The sequence below is a fragment of the Heptranchias perlo genome, unplaced genomic scaffold, assembly GCF_035084215.1.
Source record: "Heptranchias perlo isolate sHepPer1 unplaced genomic scaffold, sHepPer1.hap1 HAP1_SCAFFOLD_191, whole genome shotgun sequence".
Classification (NCBI taxonomy): Eukaryota; Metazoa; Chordata; class Chondrichthyes; order Hexanchiformes; family Hexanchidae; genus Heptranchias; species Heptranchias perlo.
In genome coordinates this window covers 285,611-310,264 of record NW_027139176.1, presented here as the reverse complement: position 1 = coordinate 310,264, position 24,654 = coordinate 285,611, and positions in this window count along the sequence as shown.

The window sequence follows — 24,654 nt, the reverse complement described above, 5'->3', positions numbered from 1 at the left end:
GTGCATTTACTAGTGGGACCTGTGGACAGGGACAGTGCATTTACTAATGGGGCCTGTGGACAGGGACAGTGCATTTACTAGTGGGGCCTGTGGACAGGGACAGTGCATTTACTAATGGGACCTGTGGACAGGGACAGTGCATTTACTAGTGGGACCTGTGGACAGGGACAGTGCATTTACTAGTGGGGCCTGTGGACAGGGACAGTGCATTTACTAGTGGGGCCTGTGGACAGGGACAGTGCATTTACTAGTGGGGCCTGTGGACAGGGACAGTGCATTTACTAGTGGGACCTGTGGACAGGGACAGTGCATTTACTAGTGGGGCCTGTGGACAGGGACAGTGCATTTACTAGTGGGGCCTGTGGACAGGGACAGTGCATTTACTAATGGGACCTGTGGACAGGGACAGTGCATTTACTAATGGGGCCTGTGGACAGGGACAGTGCATTTACTAATGGGACCTGTGGACAGGGACAGTGCATTTACTAGTGGGACCTGTGGACAGGGACAGTGCATTTACTAATGGGACCTTTGGACAGGGACAGTGCATTTACTAATGGGACCTGTGGACAGGGACAGTGCATTTACTAATGGGACCTGTGGACAGGGACAGTGCATTTACTAATGGGACCTGTGGACAGGGACAGTGCATTTACTAATGGGACCTGTGGACAGGGACAGTGCATTTACTAATGGGACCTGTGGACAGGGACAGTGCATTTACTAGTGGGGCCTGTGGACTGGGACAGTGCATTTACTAATGGGACCTGTGGACAGGGACAGTGCATTTACTAATGGGACCTGTGGACAGGGACAGTGCATTTACTAGTGGGACCTGTGGACAGGGACAGTGCATTTACTAATGGGACCTGTGGACAGGGACAGTGCATTTACTAATGGGACCTGTGGACAGGGACAGTGCATTTACTAGTGGGACCTGTGGACAGGGACAGTGCATTTACTAGTGGGGCCTGTGGACAGGGACAGTGCATTTACTAATGGGACCTGTGGACAGGGACAGTGCATTTACTAGTGGGACCTGTGGACAGGGACAGTGCATTTACTAGTGGGGCCTGTGGACAGGGACAGTGCATTTACTCGTGGGACCTGTGGACAGGGACAGTGCATTTACTAGTGGGGCCTGTGGACAGGGACAGTGCATTTACTAATGGGACCTGTGGACAGGGACAGTGCATTTACTAATGGGACCTGTGGACAGGGACAGTGCATTTACTAATGGGACCTGTGGACAGGGACAGTGCATTTACTAATGGGGCCTGTGGACAGGGACAGTGCATTTACTAATGGGACCTGTGGACATGGACAGTGCATTTACTAATGGGGCCTGTGGACAGGGACAGTGCATTTACTAGTGGGACCTGTGGACAGGGACAGTGCATTTACTAATGGGACCTGTGGACAGGGACAGTGCATTTACTAATGGGACCTGTGGACAGGGACAGTGCATTTACTAATGGGACCTGTGGACAGGGACAGTGCATTTACTAATGGGACCTGTGGACAGGGACAGTGCATTTACTAGTGGGACCTGTGGACAGGGACAGTGCATTTACTAATGGGGCCTGTGGACAGGGACAGTGCATTTACTAGTGGGACCTGTGGACAGGGACAGTGCATTTACTAATGGGGCCTGTGGACAGGGACAGTGCATTTACTAGTGGGACCTGTGGACAGGGACAGTGCATTTACTATTGGGACCTGTGGACAGGGACAGTGCATTGACTAATGGGACCTGTGGACAGGGACAGTGCATTTACTAATGGGACCTGTGGACAGGGACAGTGCATTTACTAGTGGGACCTGTGGACAGGGACAGTGCATTTACTAATGGGACCTGTGGACAGGGACAGTGCATTTACTAATGGGACCTGTGGACAGGGACAGTGCATTTACTAATGGGACCTGTGGACAGGGACAGTGCATTTACTAATGGGACCTGTGGACAGGGACAGTGCATTTACTAGTGGGACCTGTGGACAGGGACAGTGCATTTACTAGTGGGACCTGTGGACAGGGACAGTGCATTTACGAATGGGACCTGTGGACAGGGACAGTGCATTTACTAATGGGGCCTGTGGACAGTGACAGTGCATTTACTAATGGGACCTGTGGACAGGGACAGTGCATTTACTAATGGGGCCTGTGGACAGGGACAGTGCATTTACTAATGGGACCTGTGGACAGTGACAGTGCATTTACTAGTGGGACCTGTGGACAGGGACAGTGCATTTAATAATGGGGCCTGTGGACAGGGACAGTGCATTTACTAGTGGGACCTGTGGACAGGGACAGTGCATTTACTAATGGGACCTGTGGACAGGGACAGTGCATTTACTAATGGGGCCTGTGGACAGGGACAGTGCATTTACTAATGGGACCTGTGGACAGGGACAGTGCATTTACTAATGGGGCCTGTGGACAGGGACAGTGCATTTACTAGTGGGACCTGTGGACAGGGACAGTGCATTTACTAATGGGACATGTGGACAGGGACAGTGCATTTACTAATGGGACCTGTGGACAGGGACAGTGCATTTACTAGTGGGACCTGTGGACAGGGACAGTGCATTTACTAGTGGGGCCTGTGGACAGGGACAGTGCATTTACTAGTGGGACCTGTGGACAGGGACAGTGCATTTACTAGTGGGGCCTGTGGACAGGGACAGTGCATTTACTAATGGGACCTGTGGACAGGGACAGTGCATTTACTAATGGGACCTGTGGACAGGGACAGTGCATTTACTAATGGGACCTGTGGACAGGGACAGTGCATTTACTAATGGGGCCTGTGGACAGGGACAGTGCATTTACTAATGGGACCTGTGGACATGGACAGTGCATTTACTAATGGGACCTGTGGACAGGGACAGTGCATTTACTAATGGGGCCTGTGGACAGGGACAGTGCATTTACTAGTGGGACCTGTGGACAGGGACAGTGCATTTACTAATGGGACCTGTGGACAGGGACAGTGCATTTACTAATGGGACCTGTGGACAGGGACAGTGCATTTACTAATGGGACCTGTGGACAGGGACAGTGCATTTACTAGTGGGACCTGTGGACAGGGACAGTGCATTTACTAATGGGGCCTGTGGACAGGGACAGTGCATTTACTAGTGGGACCTGTGGACAGGGACAGTGCATTTACTAATGGGGCCTGTGGACAGGGACAGTGCATTTACTAGTGGGACCTGTGGACAGGGACAGTGCATTTACTAATGGGACCTGTGGACAGGGACAGTGCATTTACTAATGGGACCTGTGGACAGGGACAGTGCATTTACTAATGGGACCTGTGGACAGGGACAGTGCATTTACTAGTGGGACCTGTGGACAGGGACAGTGCATTTACTAATGGGACCTGTGGACAGGGACAGTGCATTTACTAATGGGACCTGTGGACAGGGACAGTGCATTTACTAATGGGACCTGTGGACAGGGACAGTGCATTTACTAATGGGACCTGTGGACAGGGACAGTGCATTTACTAGTGGGACCTGTGGACAGGGACAGTGCATTTACTAGTGGGACCTGTGGACAGGGACAGTGCATTTACGAATGGGACCTGTGGACAGGGACAGTGCATTTACTAATGGGGCCTGTGGACAGTGACAGTGCATTTACTAATGGGACCTGTGGACAGGGACAGTGCATTTACTAATGGGGCCTGTGGACAGGGACAGTGCATTTACTAATGGGACCTGTGGACAGTGACAGTGCATTTACTAGTGGGACCTGTGGACAGGGACAGTGCATTTAATAATGGGGCCTGTGGACAGGGACAGTGCATTTACTAGTGGGACCTGTGGACAGGGACAGTGCATTTACTAATGGGACCTGTGGACAGGGACAGTGCATTTACTAATGGGGCCTGTGGACAGGGACAGTGCATTTACTAATGGGACCTGTGGACAGGGACAGTGCATTTACTAATGGGGCCTGTGGACAGGGACAGTGCATTTACTAGTGGGACCTGTGGACAGGGACAGTGCATTTACTAATGGGACATGTGGACAGGGACAGTGCATTTACTAATGGGACCTGTGGACAGGGACAGTGCATTTACTAGTGGGACCTGTGGACAGGGACAGTGCATTTACTAGTGGGACCTGTGGACAGGGACAGTGCATTTACTAATGGGACCTGTGGACAGGGACAGTGCATTTACTAATGGGACCTGTGGACAGGGACAGTGCATTTACTAATGGGGCCTGTGGACAGGGACAGTGCATTTACTAGTGGGACCTGTGGACAGGGACAGTGCATTTACTAGTGGGACCTGTGGACAGGGACAGTGCATTTACTAATGGGGCCTGTGGACAGGGACAGTGCATTTACTAATGGGGCCTGTGGACAGGGACAGTGCATTTACTAGTGGGGCCTGTGGACAGGGACCGTGCATTTACTAGTGGGACCTGTGGACAGGGACAGTGCATTTACTAATGGGACCTGTGGACAGGGACAGTGCATTTACTAGTGGGACCTGTGGACAGGGACAGTGCATTTACTAGTGGGACCTGTGGACAGGGACAGTGCATTTACTAGTGGGACCTGTGGACAGGGACAGTGCATTTACTAATGGGGCCTGTGGACAGGGACAGTGCATTTACTAATGGGGCCTGTGGACAGGGACAGTGCATTTACTAATGGGACCTGTGGACAGGGACAGTGCATTTACTCATGGGGCCTGTGGACAGGGACAGTGCATTTACTAATGGGGCCTGTGGACAGGGACAGTGCATTTACTAATGGGACCTGTGGACAGGGACAGTGCATTAACTGGTGGGACCTGTGGACAGGGACAGTGCATTTACTAATGGGACCTGTGGACAGGGACAGTGCATTTACTAGTGGGGCCTGTGGACAGGGACAGTGCATTTACTGGTGGGGCCAGTGGACAGGGACAGTGCATTTACTAATGGGACCTGTGGACAGGGACAGTGCATTTACTAATGGGGCCTGTGGACAGGGACAGTGCATTTACTAATGGGACCTGTGGACAGGGACAGTGCATTTACTAATGGGGCCTGTGGACAGGGACAGTGCATTTACTAATGGGACCTGTGGACAGGGACAGTGCATTTACTAGTGGGACCTGTGGACAGGGACAGTGCATTTACTAGTGGGACCTGTGGACAGGGACAGTGCATTTACTAATGGGACCTGTGGACAGGGACAGTGCATTTACTAATGGGGCCTGTGGACAGGGACAGTGCATTTACTAATGGGACCTGTGGACAGGGACAGTGCATTTACTAATGGGGCCTGTGGACAGGGACAGTGCATTTACTAATGGGGCCTGTGGACAGGGACAGTGAATTTACTAATGGGGCCTGTGGACAGGGACAGTGCATTTACTAATGGGACCTGTGGACAGGGACAGTGCATTTACTAATGGGGCCTGTGGACAGGGACAGTGAATTTACTAATGGGGCCTGTGGACAGGGACAGTGCATTTACTAGTGGGACCTGTGGACAGGGACAGTGCATTTACTAATGGGACCTGTGGACAGGGACAGTGCATTTACTACTGGGACCTGTGGACAGGGACAGTGCATTTACTAGTGGGGCCTGTGGACAGGGACAGTGCATTTACTAATGGGACCTGTGGACAGGGACAGTGCATTTACTAGTGGGGCCTGTGGACAGGGACAGTGCATTTACTAATGGGACCTGTGGACAGGGACAGTGCATTTACTAATGGGACCTGTGGACAGGGACAGTGCATTTACTAGTGGGGCCTGTGGACAGGGACAGTGCATTTACTAATGGGGCCTGTGGACAGGGACAGTGCATTTACTAATGGGGCCTGTGGACAGGGACAGTGCATTTACTAATGGGACCTGTGGACAGGGACAGTGCATTTACTAATGGGGCCTGTGGACAGGGACAGTGCATTTACTAATGGGGCCTGTGGACAGGGACAGTGCATTTACTGGTGGGGCCTGTGGACAGGGACAGTGCATTTACTAATGGGACCTGTGGACAGGGACAGTGCATTTACTAATGGGACCTGTGGACAGGGACAGTGCATTTACTAATGGGACCTGTGGACAGGGACAGTGCATTTACTAATGGGACCTGTGGACAGGGACAGTGCATTTACTAATGGGACCTGTGGACAGGGACAGTGCATTTACTAATGGGACCTGTGGACAGGGACAGTGCATTTACAAGTGGGACCTGTGGACAGGGACAGTGCATTTACTAATGGGACCTGTGGACAGGGACAGTGCATTTACTAATGGGACCTGTGGACAGGGACAGTGCATTTTCTAATGGGACCTGTGGACAGGGACAGTGCATTTACAAATGGGACCTGTGGACAGGGACAGTGCATTTACTAGTGGGATCTGTGGACAGGGACAGTGCATTTACTAATGGGACCTGTGGACAGGGACAGTGCATTTACTAATGGGGCCTGTGGACAGGGACAGTGCATTTACTAGTGGGACCTGTGGACAGGGACAGTGCATTTACTAATGGGACCTGTGGACAGGGACAGTGCATTTACTAATGGGACCTGTGGACAGGGACAGTGCATTTACTAGTGGGACCTGTGGACAGGGACAGTGCATTTACTAATGGGACCTGTGGACAGGGACAGTGCATTTACTAATGGGGCCTGTGGACAGGGACAGTGCATTTACTAATGGGACCTGTGGACAGGGACAGTGCATTTACTAATGGGACCTGTGGACAGGGACAGTGCATTTACTAGTGGGACCTGTGGACAGGGACAGTGCATTTACTAGTGGGACCTGTGGACAGGGACAGTGCATTTACGAATGGGACCTGTGGACAGGGACAGTGCATTTACTAATGGGGCCTGTGGACAGGGACAGTGCATTTACTAATGGGACCTGTGGACAGGGACAGTGCATTTACTAATGGGACCTGTGGACAGGGACAGTGCATTTACTAATGGGACCTGTGGACAGGGACAGTGCATTTACTAATGGGGCCTGTGGACAGGGACAGTGCATTTACTAATGGGGCCTGTGGACAGGGACAGTGCATTTACTAATGGGACCTGTGGACAGGGACAGTGCATTTACTAATGGGGCCTGTGGACAGGGACAGTGCAATTACTAATGGGACCTGTGGACAGGGACAGTGCATTTACTAATGGGACCTGTGGACAGGGACAGTGCATTTACTAGTGGGACCTGTGGACAGGGACAGTGCATTTACTAATGGGACCTGTGGACAGGGACAGTGCATTTACTAATGGGGCCTGTGGACAGGGACAGTGCATTTACTAATGGGACCTGTGGACAGGGACAGTGCATTTACTAATGGGGCCTGTGGACAGGGACAGTGCATTTACTAATGGGGCCTGTGGACAGGGACAGTGCATTTACTATTGGGACCTGTGGACAGGGACAGTGCATTTACTAATGGGACCTGTGGACAGGGACAGTGCATTTACTAGAGGGGCCTGTGGACAGGGACAGTGCATTTACTAATGGGACCTGTGGACAGGGACAGTGCATTTACTAATGGGGCCTGTGGACAGGGACAGTGCATTTACTAGTGGGACCTGTGGACAGGGACAGTGCATTTACTAATGGGACCTGTGGACAGGGACAGTGCATTTACTAGAGGGACCTGTGGACAGGGACAGTGCATTTACTAATGGGGCCTGTGGACAGGGACAGTGCATTTACTAGTGGGGCCTGTGGACAGGGACAGTGCATTTATTGATGGGGCCTGTGGACAGGGACAGTGCATTTACTAATGGGACCTGTGGACAGGGACAGTGCATTTACTAATGGGGCCTGTGGTGGACAGGGACAGTGCATTTACTAATGGGGCCTGTGGACAGGGACAGTGCATTTACTAATGGGACCTGTGGACAGGGACAGTGCATTTACTAATGGGGCCTGTGGTGGATAGGGACAGTGCATTTACTAATGGGACCTGTGGACAGGGACAGTGCATTTACTAATGGGGCCTGTGGACAGGGACAGTGCATTTACTAATGGGGCCTGTGGTGGACAGGGACAGTGCATTTACTAATGGGGCCTGTGGACAGGGACAGTGCATTTACTAATGGGGCCTGTGGACAGGGACAGTGCATTTACTAATGGGGCCTGTGGACAGGGACATTGCATTTACTAATGGGACCTGTGGACAGGGACAGTGCATTTACTAATGGGGCCTGTGGACAGGGACAGTGCATTTACGAGTGGGACCTGTGGACAGGGACAGTGCATTTACTAATGGGACCTGTGGACAGGGACAGTGCATTTACTAATGGGACCTGTGGACAGGGACAGTGCATTTACTAATGGGACCTGTGGACAGGGACAGTGCATTTACTAATGGGACCTGTGGACAGGGACAGTGCATTTACTAATGGGACCTGTGGACAGGGACAGTGCATTTACTAGTGGGACCTGTGGACAGGGACAGTGCATTTACTAATGGGGCCTGTGGACAGGGACAGTGCATTTACGAGTGGGACCTGTGGACAGGGACAGTGCATTTACTAATGGGGCCTGTGGACAGGGACAGTGCATTTACTAATGGGACCTGTGGACAGGGACAGTGCATTTACTAATGGGACCTGTGGACAGGGACAGTGCATTTACTAGTGGGACCTGTGGACAGGGACAGTGCATTTACTAATGGGGCCTGTGGACAGGGACAGTGCATTTACGAGTGGGACCTGTGGACAGGGACAGTGCATTTACTAATGGGACCTGTGGACAGGGACAGTGCATTTACTAATGGGACCTGTGGACAGGGACAGTGCATTTACTAGTGGGGACTGTGGACAGGGACAGTGCATTCACTAGTGGGGCCTGTGGACAGGGACAGTGCATTTACTAATGGGGCCTGTGGACAGGGACAGTGCATTTACTAATGGGACCTGTGGACAGGGACAGTGCATTTACTAATGGGACCTGTGGACAGGGACAGTGCATTTACTAATGGGACCTGTGGACAGGGACAGTGCATTTACTAATGGGGCCTGTGGACAGGGACAGTGCATTTACTAATGGGACCTGTGGACAGGGACAGTGCATTTACTAATGGGGCCTGTGGACAGGGACAGTGCATTTACTAGTGGGACCTGTGGACAGGGACAGTGCATTTACTAATGGGACATGTGGACAGGGACAGTGCATTTACTAGTGGGACCTGTGGACAGGGACGGTGCATTTACTAATGGGGCCTGTGGACAGGGACAGTGCATTTACTGGTGGGACCTGTGGACAGGGACAGTGCATTTACTAGTGGGACCTGTGGACAGGGACAGTGCATTTACTAATGGGGCCTGTGGACAGGGACAGTGCATTTACTAGTGGGGCCTGTGGACAGGGACAGTGCATTTACTAGTGGGACCTGTGGACAGGGACCGTGCATTTACTAATGGGACCTGTGGACAGGGACAGTGCATTTACTAGTGGGACCTGTGGACAGGGACAGTGCATTTACTAGTGGGACCTGTGGACAGGGACAGTGCATTTACTAATGGGGCCTGTGGACAGGGACAGTGCATTTACTAATGGGACCTGTGGACAGGGACAGTGCATTTACTCATGGGGCCTGTGGACAGGGACAGTGCATTTACTAGTGGGACCTGTGGACAGGGACAGTGCATTTACTAGTGGGACCTGTGGACAGGGACAGTGCATTTACTAATGGGGCCTGTGGACAGGGACAGTGCATTTACTAATGGGGCCTGTGGACAGGGACAGTGCATTTACTAGTGGGACCTGTGGTCAGGGACAGTGCATTTACTAATGGGACCTGTGGACAGGGACAGTGCATTTACTAATGGGGCCTGTGGACAGGGACAGTGCATTTACTAATGGGACCTGTGGACAGGGACAGTGCATTTCCTAATGGGACCTGTGGACAGGGACAGTGCATTTACTAATGGGACCTGTGGACAGGGACAGTGCATTTACTAATGGGACCTGTGGACAGGGACAGTGCATTTACTAGTGGGGCCTGTGGACAGGGACAGTGCATTTACTAATGGGACCTGTGGACAGGGACAGTGCATTTACTAATGGGACCTGTGGACAGGGACAGTGCATTTACTAGTGGGACCTGTGGTCAGGGACAGTGCATTTACTCGTGGGACCTGTGGACAGGGACAGTGCATTTACTAATGGGACCTGTGGACAGGGACAGTGCATTTACTAATGGGACCTGTGGACAGGGACAGTGCATTTACTAATGGGACCTGTGGACAGCGACAGTGCATTTACTAGTGGGGCCTGTGGACAGGGACAGTGCATTCACTAATGGGACCTGTGGACAGGGACAGTGCATTTACTAATGGGACCTGTGGACAGGGACAGTGCATTTACTAGTGGGACCTGTGGACAGGGACAGTTCATTTACTAATGGGACCTGTGGACAGGGACAGTGCATTTACTAATGGGACCTGTGGACAGGGACAGTGCATTTACTAATGGGGCCTGTGGACAGGGACAGTGCATTTACTAATGGGGCCTGTGGACAGGGACAGTGCATTTACTGGTGGGACCTGTGGACAGGGACAGTGCATTTACTAGTGGGGCCTGTCGACAGGGACAGTGCATTTACTGGTGGGGCCAGTGGACAGGGACAGTGCATTTACTGGTGGGACCTGTGGACAGGGACAGTGCATTTACTAATGGGACCTGTGGACAGGGACAGTGCATTTACTAATGGGACCTGTGGACAGGGACAGTGCATTTACTAATGGGGCCTGTGGACAGGGACAGTGCATTTACTAGTGGGACCTGTGGACAGGAACAGTGCATTTACTAATGGGACCTGTGGACAGGGACAGTGCATTTACTAATGGGGCCTGTGGACAGGGACAGTGCATTTACTAATGGGGCCTGTGGACAGGGACAGTGCATTTACTAATGGGGCCTGTGGACAGGGACAGTGCATTTACTAATGGGACCTGTGGACAGGGACAGTGCATTTACTAGTGGGGCCTGTGGACAGGGACAGTGCATTTACTAATGGGGCCTGTGGACAGGGACAGTGTGTTTACTAGTGGGACCTGTGGACAGGGACAGTGCATTTACTAGTGGGACCTGTGGACAGGGACAGTGCATTTACTCGTGGGACCTGTGGACAGGGACAGTGCATTTACCAGTGGGACCTGTGGACAGGGACAGTGCATTTACTAGTGGGACCTGTGGACAGGGACAGTGCATTTACTAGTGGGACCTGTGGACAGGGACAGTGCATTTACTGATGGGACCTGTGGACAGGGACAGTGCATTTACTAATGGGGCCTGTGGACAGGGACAGTGCATTTACTAGTGGGGCCTGTGGACAGGGACAGTGCATTTACTAATGGGGCCTGTGGACAGGGACAGTGCATTTACTGGTGGGGCCTGTGGACAGGGACAGTGCATTTACTAGTGGGGCCTGTGGACAGGGACAGTGCATTTACTAATGGGGCCTGTGGACAGGGACAGTGCATTTACTGGTGGGGCCTGTGGACAGGGACAGTGCATTTACTAATGGGGCCTGTGGACAGGGACAGTGCATTTACTAATGGGGCCTGTGGACAGGGACAGTGCATTTACTAATGGGACCTGTGGACAGGGTCAGTGCATTTACTAGTGGGACCTGTGGACAGGGACAGTGCATTTACTAATGGGACCTGTGGACAGGGACAGTGCATTTACTAATGGGGCCTGTGGACAGGGACAGTGCATTTACTCGTGGGACCTGTGGACAGGGACAGTGCATTTACTAATGGGACCTGTGGACAGGGACAGTGCATTTACTAATGGGACCTGTGGACAGGGACAGTGCATTTACTAATGGGACCTGTGGACAGGGACAGTGCATTTACTAATGGGACCTGTGGACAGGGACAGTGCATTTACTAGTGGGGCCTGTGGACAGGGACAGTGCATTTACTAGTGGGGCCTGTGGACAGGGACAGTGCATTTACTAATGGGGCCTGTGGACAGGGACAGTGCATTTACTAATGGGACCTGTGGACAGGGACAGTGCATTTACTAGTGGGGCCTGTGGACAGGGACAGTGTGTTTACTAATGGGACCTGTGGACAGGGACAGTGCATTTACTAATGGGACCTGTGGACAGGGACAGTGCATTTACTAGTGGGGCCTGTGGACAGGGACAGTGCATTTACTAATGGGACCTGTGGACAGGGACAGTGCATTTACTAATGGGGCCTGTGGACAGGGACAGTGCATTTACTAATGGGGCCTGTGGACAGGGACAGTGCATTTACTAATGGGGCCTGTGGACAGGGACAGTGCATTTAGTAGTGGGACCTGTGGACAGGGACAGTGCATTTACTAGTGGGGCCTGTGGACAGGGACAGTGCATTTACTAATGGGACCTGTGGACAGGGACAGTGCATTTACTAATGGGACCTGTGGACAGGGACAGTGCATTTACTAGTGGGGCCTGTGGACAGGGACAGTGCATTTACTAATGGGGCCTGTGGACAGGGACAGTGCATTTACTAATGGGACCTGTGGACAGGGACAGTGCATTTACTAGTGGGGCCTGTGGTCAGGGACAGTGCATTTCCTAATGGGACCTGTGGACAGGGACAGTGCATTTACTAATGGGACCTGTGGACAGGGACAGTGCATTTACTAATGGGGCCTGTGGACAGGGACAGTGCATTTCCTAATGGGACCTGTGGACAGGGACAGTGCATTTACTAGTGGGACCTGTGGACAGGGACAGTGCATTTACTAATGGGACCTGTGGACAGGGACAGTGCATTTACTAATGGGACCTGTGGACAGGGACAGTGCATTTACTAATGGGACCTGTGGACAGGGACAGTGCATTTACTAATGGGGCCTGTGGACAGGGACAGTGCATTTCCTAATGGGACCTGTGGACAGGGACAGTGCATTTACTAGTGGGACCTGTGGACAGGGACAGTGCATTTACTAATGGGACCTGTGGACAGGGACAGTGCATTTACTAATGGGACCTGTGGACAGGGACAGTGCATTTACTAATGGGACCTGTGGACAGGGACAGTGCATTTACTAATGGGACCTGTGGACAGGGACAGTGCATTTACTAATGGGACCTGTGGATATGGACAGTGCATTTACTAATGGGACCTGTGGACAGGGACAGTGCATTTACTAGTGGGACCTGTGGACAGGGACAGTGCATTTACAAGTGGGACCTGTGGACAGGGATAGTGCATTTACTAGTGGGACCTGTGGACAGGGACAGTGCATTTACTAATGGGACCTGTGGACAGGGACAGTGCATTTACTAATGGGACCTGTGGACAGGGACAGTGCATTTACTAGTGGGACCTGTGGACAGGGACAGTGCATTTACTAATGGGACCTGTGGACAGGGACAGTGCATTTACTAATGGGACCTGTGGACAGGGACAGTGCATTTACTAATGGGACCTGTGGACAGGGACAGTGCATTTACTAATGGGACCTGTGGACAGGGACAGTGCATTTACAAATGGGACCTGTGGACAGGGACAGTGCATTTACTAGTGGGACCTGTGGACAGGGACAGTGCATTTACTAATGGGACCTGTGGACAGGGACAGTGCATTTACTAATGGGACCTGTGGACATGGACAGTGCATTTACTAATGGGACCTGTGGACAGGGACAGTGCATTTACTAATGGGGCCTGTGGACAGGGACAGTGCATTTACTAGTGGGACCTGTGGACAGGGACAGTGCATTTACGAATGGGACCTGTGGACAGGGACAGTGCATTTACTAATGGGGCCTGTGGACAGGGACAGTGCATTTACGAATGGGACCTGTGGACAGGGACAGTGCATTTCCTAATGGGACCTGTGGACAGGGACAGTGCATTTACTAATGGGACCTGTGGACAGGGACAGTGCATTTACTAGTGGGACCTGTGGACAGGGACAGTGCATTTACTAATGGGACCTGTGGACAGGGACAGTGCATTTACTAGTGGGGCCTGTGGACAGGGACAGTGCATTTACTAATGGGGCCTGTGGACAGGGACAGTGCATTTACTAGTGGGGCCTGTGGACAGGGACAGTGCATTTACTCGTGGGACCTGTGGACAGGGACAGTGCATTTACTAATGGGACCTGTGGACAGGGACAGTGCATTTACTAATGGGACCTGTGGACAGGGACAGTGCATTTACTAATGGGACCTGTGGACAGGGACAGTGCATTTACTAATGGGGCCTGTGGACAGGGACAGTGCATTTACTAGTGGGACCTGTGGACAGGGACAGTGCATTTACTAATGGGACCTGTGGACAGGGACAGTGCATTTACTAATGGGACCTGTGGACAGGGACAGTGCATTTACTAGTGGGACCTGTGGACAGGGACAGTGCATTTACTAGTGGGACCTGTGGACAGGGACAGTGCATTTACAAATGGGACCTGTGGACAGGGACAGTGCATTTACTAATGGGGCCTGTGGACAGGGACAGTGCATTTACTAGTGGGGCCTGTGGACAGGGACAGTGCATTTACTAATGGGGCCTGTGGACAGGGACAGTGCATTTACTAATGGGACCTGTGGGCAGGGACAGTGCATTTACTAATGGGGCCTGTGGTGGACAGGGACAGTGCATTTACTAATGGGACCTGTGGACAGGGACAGTGCATTTACTAGTGGGACCTGTGGACAGGGACAGTGCATTTACTAGTGGGGCCTGTGGACAGGGACAGTGCATTTACTAATGGGACCTGTGGACAGGGACAGTGCATTTACTAATGGGACCTGTGGACAGGGACAGTGCATTTACTAATGGGACCTGTGGACAGGGACAGTGCATTTACTAGTGGGACCTGTGGACAGGGACAGTGCATTTACTAGTGGGACCTGTGGACAGGGACAGTGCATTTACTAGTGGGACCTGTGGACAGGGACAGTGCATTTACTAATGGGACCTGTGGACAGGGACAGTGCATTTACTAATGGGACCTGTGGACAGGGACAGTGCATTTACTAATGGGACCTGTGGACAGGGACAGTGCATTTACTAATGGGACCTGTGGACAGGGACAGTGCATTTACTAGTGGGGCCTGTGGACAGGGACAGTGCATTTACTAATGGGACCTGTGGACAGGGACAGTGCATTTACTAATGGGGCCTGTGGACAGGGACAGTGCATTTACTAGTGGGACCTGTGGACAGGGACAGTGCATTTACTAATGGGGCCTGTGGACAGGGACAGTGCATTTACTAATGGGACCTGTGGACAGGGACAGTGCATTTACTAATGGGGCCTGTGGTGGACAGGGACAGTGCATTTACTAATGGGGCCTGTGGACAGGGACAGTGCATTTACTAATGGGACCTGTGGACAGGGACAGTGCATTTACTAATGGGGCCTGTGGACAGGGACAGTGCATTTACTAATGGGGCCTGTGGTGGACAGGGACAGTGCATTTACTAATGGGGCCTGTGGACAGGGACAGTGCATTTACTAGTGGGACCTGTGGACAGGGACAGTGCATTTACTAATGGGACCTGTGGACAGGGACAGTGCATTTACTAATGGGACCTGTGGACAGGGACAGTGCATTTACTAATGGGACCTGTGGACAGGGACAGTGCATTTACTAATGGGACCTGTGGACAGGGACAGTGCATTTACTAATGGGACCTGTGGACAGGGACAGTGCATTTACTAATGAGACCTGTGGACAGGGACAGTGCATTTACTAGTGGGGCCTGTGGACAGGGACAGTGCATTTACTAGTGGGACCTGTGGACAGGGACAGTGCATTTACTAGTGGGGCCTGTGGACAGGGACAGTGCATTTACTAATGGGGTCTGTGGACAGGGACAGTGCATTTACTAATGGGACCTGTGGACAGGGACAGTGCATTTACTAATGGGACCTGTGGACAGGGACAGTGCATTTACTAATGGGGCCTGTGGACAGGGACAGTGCATTTACTAATGGGGCCTGTGGACAGGGACAGTGCATTTACTAATGGGACCTGTGGACAGGGACAGTGCATTTACTAATGGGACCTGTGGACAGGGACAGTGCATTTACTAATGTGACCTGTGGACAGGGACAGTGCATTTACTAATGGGGCCTGTGGACAGGGACAGTGCATTTACTAGTGGGACCTGTGGACAGGGAAAGTGCATTTACTAATGGGACCTGTGGACAGGGACAGTGCATTTACTAATGGGACCTGTGGACAGGGACAGTGCATTTACTAATGGGACCTGTGGACAGGGACAGTGCATTTACTAATGGGGCCTGTGGACAGGGACAGTGCATTTACTAGTGGGACCTGTGGACAGGGACAGTGCATTTACTAATGGGACCTGTGGACAGGGACAGTGCATTTACTAGTGGGACCTGTGGACAGGGACAGTGCATTTACTAGTGGGACCTGTGGACAGGGACAGTGCATTTACAAATGGGACCTGTGGACAGGGACAGTGCATTTACTAATGGGGCCTGTGGACAGGGACAGTGCATTTACTAGTGGGGCCTGTGGACAGGGACAGTGCATTTACTAATGGGGCCTGTGGACAGGGACAGTGCATTTACTAATGGGACCTGTGGACAGGGACAGTGCATTTACTAATGGGGCCTGTGGTGGACAGGGACAGTGCATTTACTAATGGGACCTGTGGACAGGGACAGTGCATTTACTAGTGGGGCCTGTGGACAGGGACAGTGCATTTACTAGTGGGGCCTGTGGACAGGGACAGTGCATTTACTAATGGGACCTGTGGACAGGGACAGTGCATTTACTAATGGGACCTGTGGACAGGGACAGTGCATTTACTAATGGGACCTGTGGACAGGGACAGTGCATTTACTAATGGGGCCTGTGGACAGGGACAGTGCATTTACTAGTGGGACCTGTGGACAGGGACAGTGCATTTACTAGTGGGACCTGTGGACAGGGACAGTGCATTTACTAGTGGGACCTGTGGACAGGGACAGTGCATTTACTAATGGGACCTGTGGACAGGGACAGTGCATTTACTAATGGGACCTGTGGACAGGGACAGTGCATTTACTAATGGGACCTGTGGACAGGGACAGTGCATTTACTAATGGGACCTGTGGACAGGGACAGTGCATTTACTAGTGGGGCCTGTGGACAGGGACAGTGCATTTACTAATGGGACCTGTGGACAGGGACAGTGCATTTACTAATGGGGCCTGTGGACAGGGACAGTGCATTTACTAGTGGGACCTGTGGACAGGGACAGTGCATTTACTAATGGGGCCTGTGGACAGGGACAGTGCATTTACTAATGGGACCTGTGGACAGGGACAGTGCATTTACTAATGGGGCCTGTGGTGGACAGGGACAGTGCATTTACTAATGGGGCCTGTGGACAGGGACAGTGCATTTACTAATGGGACCTGTGGACAGGGACAGTGCATTTACTAATGGGGCCTGTGGACAGGGACAGTGCATTTACTAATGGGGCCTGTGGTGGACAGGGACAGTGCATTTACTAATGGGGCCTGTGGACAGGGACAGTGCATTTACTAGTGGGACCTGTGGACAGGGACAGTGCATTTACTAATGGGACCTGTGGACAGGGACAGTGCATTTACTAATGGGACCTGTGGACAGGGACAGTGCATTTACTAATGGGACCTGTGGACAGGGACAGTGCATTTACTAATGGGACCTGTGGACAGGGACAGTGCATTTACTAATGGGACCTGTGGACAGGGACAGTGCATTTACTAATGAGACCTGTGGACAGGGACAGTGCATTTACTAGTGGGGCCTGTGGACAGGGACAGTGCATTTACTAGTGGGACCTGTGGACAGGGACAGTGCATTTACTAGTGGGGCCTGTGGACAGGGACAGTGCATTTACTAATGGGGTCTGTGGACAGGGACAGTGCATTTACTAATGGGACCTGTGGACAGGGACAGTGCATTTACTAATGGGACCTGTGGACAGGGACAGTGCATTTACTAATGGGGCCTGTGGACAGGGACAGTGCATTTACTAATGGGACCTGTGGACAGGGACAGTGCATTTACTAATGGGACCTGTGGACAGGGACAGTGTGTTTACTAATGGGGCCTGTGGACAGGGACAGTGCATTTACTAATGGGACCTGTGGACAGGGACAGTGCATTTACTAATGGGGCCTGTGGACAGGGACAGTGCATTTACTAATGGGGCCTGTGGACAGGGACAGTGCATTTACTAATGGGACCTGTGGACAGGGACAGTGCATTTACTAATGTGACCTGTGGACAGGGACAGTGCATTTACTAATGGGGCCTGTGGACAGGGACAGTGCATTTACTAGTGGGACCTGTGGACAGGGAAAGTGCATTTACTAGTGGGACCTGTGGACAGGGACAGTGCATTTACTAATGGGACCTGTGGACAGGGAAAGTGCATTTACTAATGGGACCTGTGGACAGGGACAGTGCATTTACCAGTGGGACCTGTGGACAGGGACAGTGCATTTACTAATGGGACCTGTGGACAGGGACAGTGCATTTACTAGTGGGACCTGTGGACAGGGACAGTGCATTTACTAATGGGACCTGTGGACAGGGACAGTGCATTTACTAATGGGACCTGTGGACAGGGACAGTGCATTTACTAGTGGGGCCTGTGGACAGGGACAGTGTGTTTACTAATGGGACCTGTGGACAGGGACAGTGCATTTACTAATGGGGCCTGTGGACAGGGACAGTGCATTTACTAATGGGACCTGTGGACAGGGACAGTGCATTTACTAATGGGGCCTGTGGACAGGGACAGTGCATTTACTAGTGGGACCTGTGGACAGGGACAGTGCATTTACTAATGGGACCTGTGGACAGGGACAGTGCATTTACTAATGGGACCTGTGGACAGGGACAGTGCATTTACTAATGGGACCTGTGGACAGGGACAGTGCATTTACTAATGGGACCTGTGGACAGGGACAGTGCATTTAATAGTGGGACCTGTGGACAGGGACAGTGCATTTACTAATGGGACCTGTGGACAGGGACAGTGCATTTACTAATGGGGCCTGTGGACAGGGACAGTGCATTTACTAATGGGGCCTGTGGACAGGGACAGTGCATTTACTAATGGGGCCTGTGGATAGGGACAGTGCATTTACTAATGGGACCTGTGGACAGGGACAGTGCATTTACTAATGGGACCTGTGGACAGGGACAGTGCATTTACTAATGGGACCTGTGGACAGGGACAGTGCATTTACTAGTGGGACCTGTGGACAGGGACAGTGCATTTACTAATGGGACCTGTGGACAGGGACAGTGCATTTACTAATGGGGCCTGTGGACAGGGACAGTGCATTTACTAGTGGGACCTGTGGACAGGGACAGTGCATTTACTAATGGGGCCTGTGGACAGGGACAGTGCATTTACTAGTGGGACCTGTGGACAGGGACAGTGCATTTACTAATGGGACCTGTGGACAGGGACAGTGCATTTACTAATGGGGCCTGTGGACAGGGACAGTGCATTTACTAATGGGACCTGTGGACAGGGACAGTGCATTTACTAGTGGGACCTGTGGACAGGGACAGTGCATTTACTAATGGGGCCTGTGGACAGGGACAGTGCATTTACTAGTGGGACCTGTGGACAGGGACAGTGCATTTACTAATGGGACCTGTGGACAGGGACAGTGCATTTACTAATGGGACCTGTGGACAGGGACAGTGCATTTACTAGTGGGACCTGTGGACAGGGACAGTGCATTTACTCGTGGGACCTGTGGACAGGGACAGTGCATTTACTAGTGGGACCTGTGGACAGGGACAGTGCATTTACGAATGGGACCTGTGGACAGGGACAGTGCATTTACTAATAGGACCTGTGGACAGGGACAGTGCATTTACTAGTGGGACCTGTGGACAGGGACAGTGCATTTACTAATGGGGCCTGTGGACAGGGACAGTGCATTTACTAGTGGGACCTGTGGACAGGGACAGTGCATTTACTAATGGGACCTGTGGACAGGGACAGTGCATTTACTAATGGGGCCTGTGGACAGGGACAGTGCATTTACTAATGGGACCTGTGGACAGGGACAGTGCATTTACGAATGGGGCCTGTGGACAGGGACAGTGCATTTACTAGTGGGACCTGTGGACAGGGACAGTGCATTTACTAATGGGACATGTGGACAGGGACAGTGCATTTACTAGTGGGACCTGTGGACAGGGACAGTGCATTTACTAGTGGGACCTGTGGACAGGGACAGTGCATTTACTAATGGGGCCTGTGGACAGGGACAGTGCATTTACTAATGGGGCCTGTGGACAGGGACAGTGCATTTACTAGTGGGGCCTGTGGACAGGGACAGTGCATTTACGAATGGGACCTGTGGACAGGGACAGTGCATTTACTAATGGGGCCTGTGGTGGACAGGGACAGTGCATTTACTAATGGGGCCTGTGGACAGGGACAGTGCATTTACTAATGGGACCTGTGGACAGGGACAGTGCATTTACTAATGGGGCCTGTGGACAGGGACAGTGCATTTACTAATGGGGCCTGTGGTGGACAGGGACAGTGCATTTACTAATGGGGCCTGTGGACAGGGACAGTGCATTTACTAGTGGGACCTGTGGACAGGGACAGTGCATTTACTAATGGGACCTGTGGACAGGGACAGTGCATTTACTAATGGGACCTGTGGACAGGGACAGTGCATTTACTAATGGGACCTGTGGACAGGGACAGTGCATTTACTAATGGGACCTGTGGACAGGGACAGTGCATTTACTAATGGGACCTGTGGACAGGGACAGTGCATTTACTAATGAGACCTGTGGACAGGGACAGTGCATTTACTAGTGGGGCCTGTGGACAGGGACAGTGCATTTACTAGTGGGACCTGTGGACAGGGACAGTGCATTTACTAGTGGGGCCTGTGGACAGGGACAGTGCATTTACTAATGGGGTCTGTGGACAGGGACAGTGCATTTACTAATGGGACCTGTGGACAGGGACAGTGCATTTACTAATGGGACCTGTGGACAGGGACAGTGCATTTACTAATGGGGCCTGTGGACAGGGACAGTGCATTTACTAATGGGGCCTGTGGACAGGGACAGTGCATTTACTAATGGGACCTGTGGACAGGGACAGTGCATTTACTAATGGGACCTGTGGACAGGGACAGTGTGTTTACTAATGGGGCCTGTGGACAGGGACAGTGCATTTACTAATGGGACCTGTGGACAGGGACAGTGCATTTACTAATGGGGCCTGTGGACAGGGACAGTGCATTTACTAATGGGGCCTGTGGACAGGGACAGTGCATTTACTAATGGGACCTGTGGACAGGGACAGTGCATTTACTAATGTGACCTGTGGACAGGGACAGTGCATTTACTAATGGGGCCTGTGGACAGGGACAGTGCATTTACTAGTGGGACCTGTGGACAGGGAAAGTGCATTTACTAGTGGGACCTGTGGACAGGGACAGTGCATTTACTAATGGGACCTGTGGACAGGGAAAGTGCATTTACTAATGGGACCTGTGGACAGGGACAGTGCATTTACCAGTGGGACCTGTGGACAGGGACAGTGCATTTACTAATGGGACCTGTGGACAGGGACAGTGCATTTACTAGTGGGACCTGTGGACAGGGACAGTGCATTTACTAATGGGACCTGTGGACAGGGACAGTGCATTTACTAATGGGACCTGTGGACAGGGACAGTGCATTTACTAGTGGGGCCTGTGGACAGGGACAGTGTGTTTACTAATGGGACCTGTGGACAGGGACAGTGCATTTACTAATGGGGCCTGTGGACAGGGACAGTGCATTTACTAATGGGACCTGTGGACAGGGACAGTGCATTTACTAATGGGGCCTGTGGACAGGGACAGTGCATTTACTAGTGGGACCTGTGGACAGGGACAGTGCATTTACTAATGGGACCTGTGGACAGGGACAGTGCATTTACTAATGGGACCTGTGGACAGGGACAGTGCATTTACTAATGGGACCTGTGGACAGGGACAGTGCATTTACTAATGGGACCTGTGGACAGGGACAGTGCATTTAATAGTGGGACCTGTGGACAGGGACAGTGCATTTACTAATGGGACCTGTGGACAGGGACAGTGCATTTACTAATGGGGCCTGTGGACAGGGACAGTGCATTTACTAATGGGGCCTGTGGACAGGGACAGTGCATTTACTAATGGGGCCTGTGGATAGGGACAGTGCATTTACTAATGGGACCTGTGGACAGGGACAGTGCATTTACTAATGGGACCTGTGGACAGGGACAGTGCATTTACTAATGGGACCTGTGGACAGGGACAGTGCATTTACTAGTGGGACCTGTGGACAGGGACAGTGCATTTACTAATGGGACCTGTGGACAGGGACAGTGCATTTACTAATGGGGCCTGTGGACAGGGACAGTGCATTTACTAGTGGGACCTGTGGACAGGGACAGTGCATTTACTAATGGGGCCTGTGGACAGGGACAGTGCATTTACTAGTGGGACCTGTGGACAGGGACAGTGCATTTACTAATGGGACCTGTGGACAGGGACAGTGCATTTACTAATGGGGCCTGTGGACAGGGACAGTGCATTTACTAATGGGACCTGTGGACAGGGACAGTGCATTTACTAGTGGGACCTGTGGACAGGGACAGTGCATTTACTAATGGGGCCTGTGGACAGGGACAGTGCATTTACTAGTGGGACCTGTGGACAGGGACAGTGCATTTACTAATGGGACCTGTGGACAGGGACAGTGCATTTACTAATGGGACCTGTGGACAGGGACAGTGCATTTACTAGTGGGACCTGTGGACAGGGACAGTGCATTTACTCGTGGGACCTGTGGACAGGGACAGTGCATTTACTAGTGGGACCTGTGGACAGGGACAGTGCATTTACGAATGGGACCTGTGGACAGGGACAGTGCATTTACTAATAGGACCTGTGGACAGGGACAGTGCATTTACTAGTGGGACCTGTGGACAGGGACAGTGCATTTACTAATGGGGCCTGTGGACAGGGACAGTGCATTTACTAGTGGGACCTGTGGACAGGGACAGTGCATTTACTAATGGGACCTGTGGACAGGGACAGTGCATTTACTAATGGGGCCTGTGGACAGGGACAGTGCATTTACTAATGGGACCTGTGGACAGGGACAGTGCATTTACGAATGGGGCCTGTGGACAGGGACAGTGCATTTACTAGTGGGACCTGTGGACAGGGACAGTGCATTTACTAATGGGACATGTGGACAGGGACAGTGCATTTACTAATGGGACCTGTGGTCAGGGACAGTGCATTTACTAATGGGACCTGTGGACAGGGACAGTGCATTTACTAATGGGACCTGTGGACAGGGACAGTGCATTTACTAATGGGACCTGTGGACAGGGACAGTGCATTTACTAGTGGGACCTGTGGACAGGGACAGTGCATTTACTAATGGGGCCTGTGGACAGGGACAGTGCATTTACTAATGGGGCCTGTGGACAGGGACAGTGCATTTACTAGTGGGGCCTGTGGACAGGGACAGTGCATTTACGAATGGGACCTGTGGACAGGGACAGTGCATTTACTAGTGGGGCCTGTGGACAGGGACAGTGCATTTACTAGTGGGACCTGTGGACAGGGACAGTGCATTTACTAATGGGACCTGTGGACAGGGACAGTGCATTTACTAGTGGGACCTGTGGACAGGGACAGTGCATTTACTAGTGGGACCTGTGGACAGGGACAGTGCATTTACTAATGGGGCCTGTGGACAGGGACAGTGCATTTACTAATGGGGCCTGTGGACAGGGACAGTGCATTTACTAATGGGACCTGTGGACAGGGACAGTGCATTTACTCATGGGGCCTGTGGACAGGGACAGTGCATTTACTAATGGGGCCTGTGGACAGGGACAGTGCATTTACTAATGGGACCTGTGGACAGGGACAGTGCATTAACTGGTGGGACCTGTGGACAGGGACAGTGCATTTACTAATGGGACCTGTGGACAGGGACAGTGCATTTACTAATGGGGCCTGTGGACAGGGACAGTGCATTTACTAATGGGACCTGTGGACAGGGACAGTGCATTAACTGGTGGGACCTGTGGACAGGGACAGTGCATTTACTAATGGGACCTGTGGACAGGGACAGTGCATTTACTAATGGGGCCTGTGGACAGGGACAGTGCATTTACTAATGGGACCTGTGGACAGGGACAGTGCATTAACTGGTGGGACCTGTGGACAGGGACAGTGCATTTACTAATGGGGCCTGTGGACAGGGACAGTGCATTTACTAGTGGGACCTGTGGACAGGGACAGTGCATTTACTAATGGGACCTGTGGACAGGGACATTGCATTTACTAATGGGGCCTGTGGACAGGGACAGTGCATTTACTAATGGGGCCTGTGGACAGGGACAGTGCATTTACTAATGGGGCCTGTGGACAGGGACAGTGCATTTACTAATGGGACCTGTGGACAGGGACAGTGCATTTACTAATGGGGCCTGTGGACAGGGACAGTGCATTTACTAATGGGGCCTGTGGACAGGGACAGTGCATTTACTAATGGGACCTGTGGACAGGGACAGTGCATTTACTAATGGGACCTGTGGACAGGGACAGTGCATTTACTAGTGGGACCTGTGGACAGGGACAGTGCA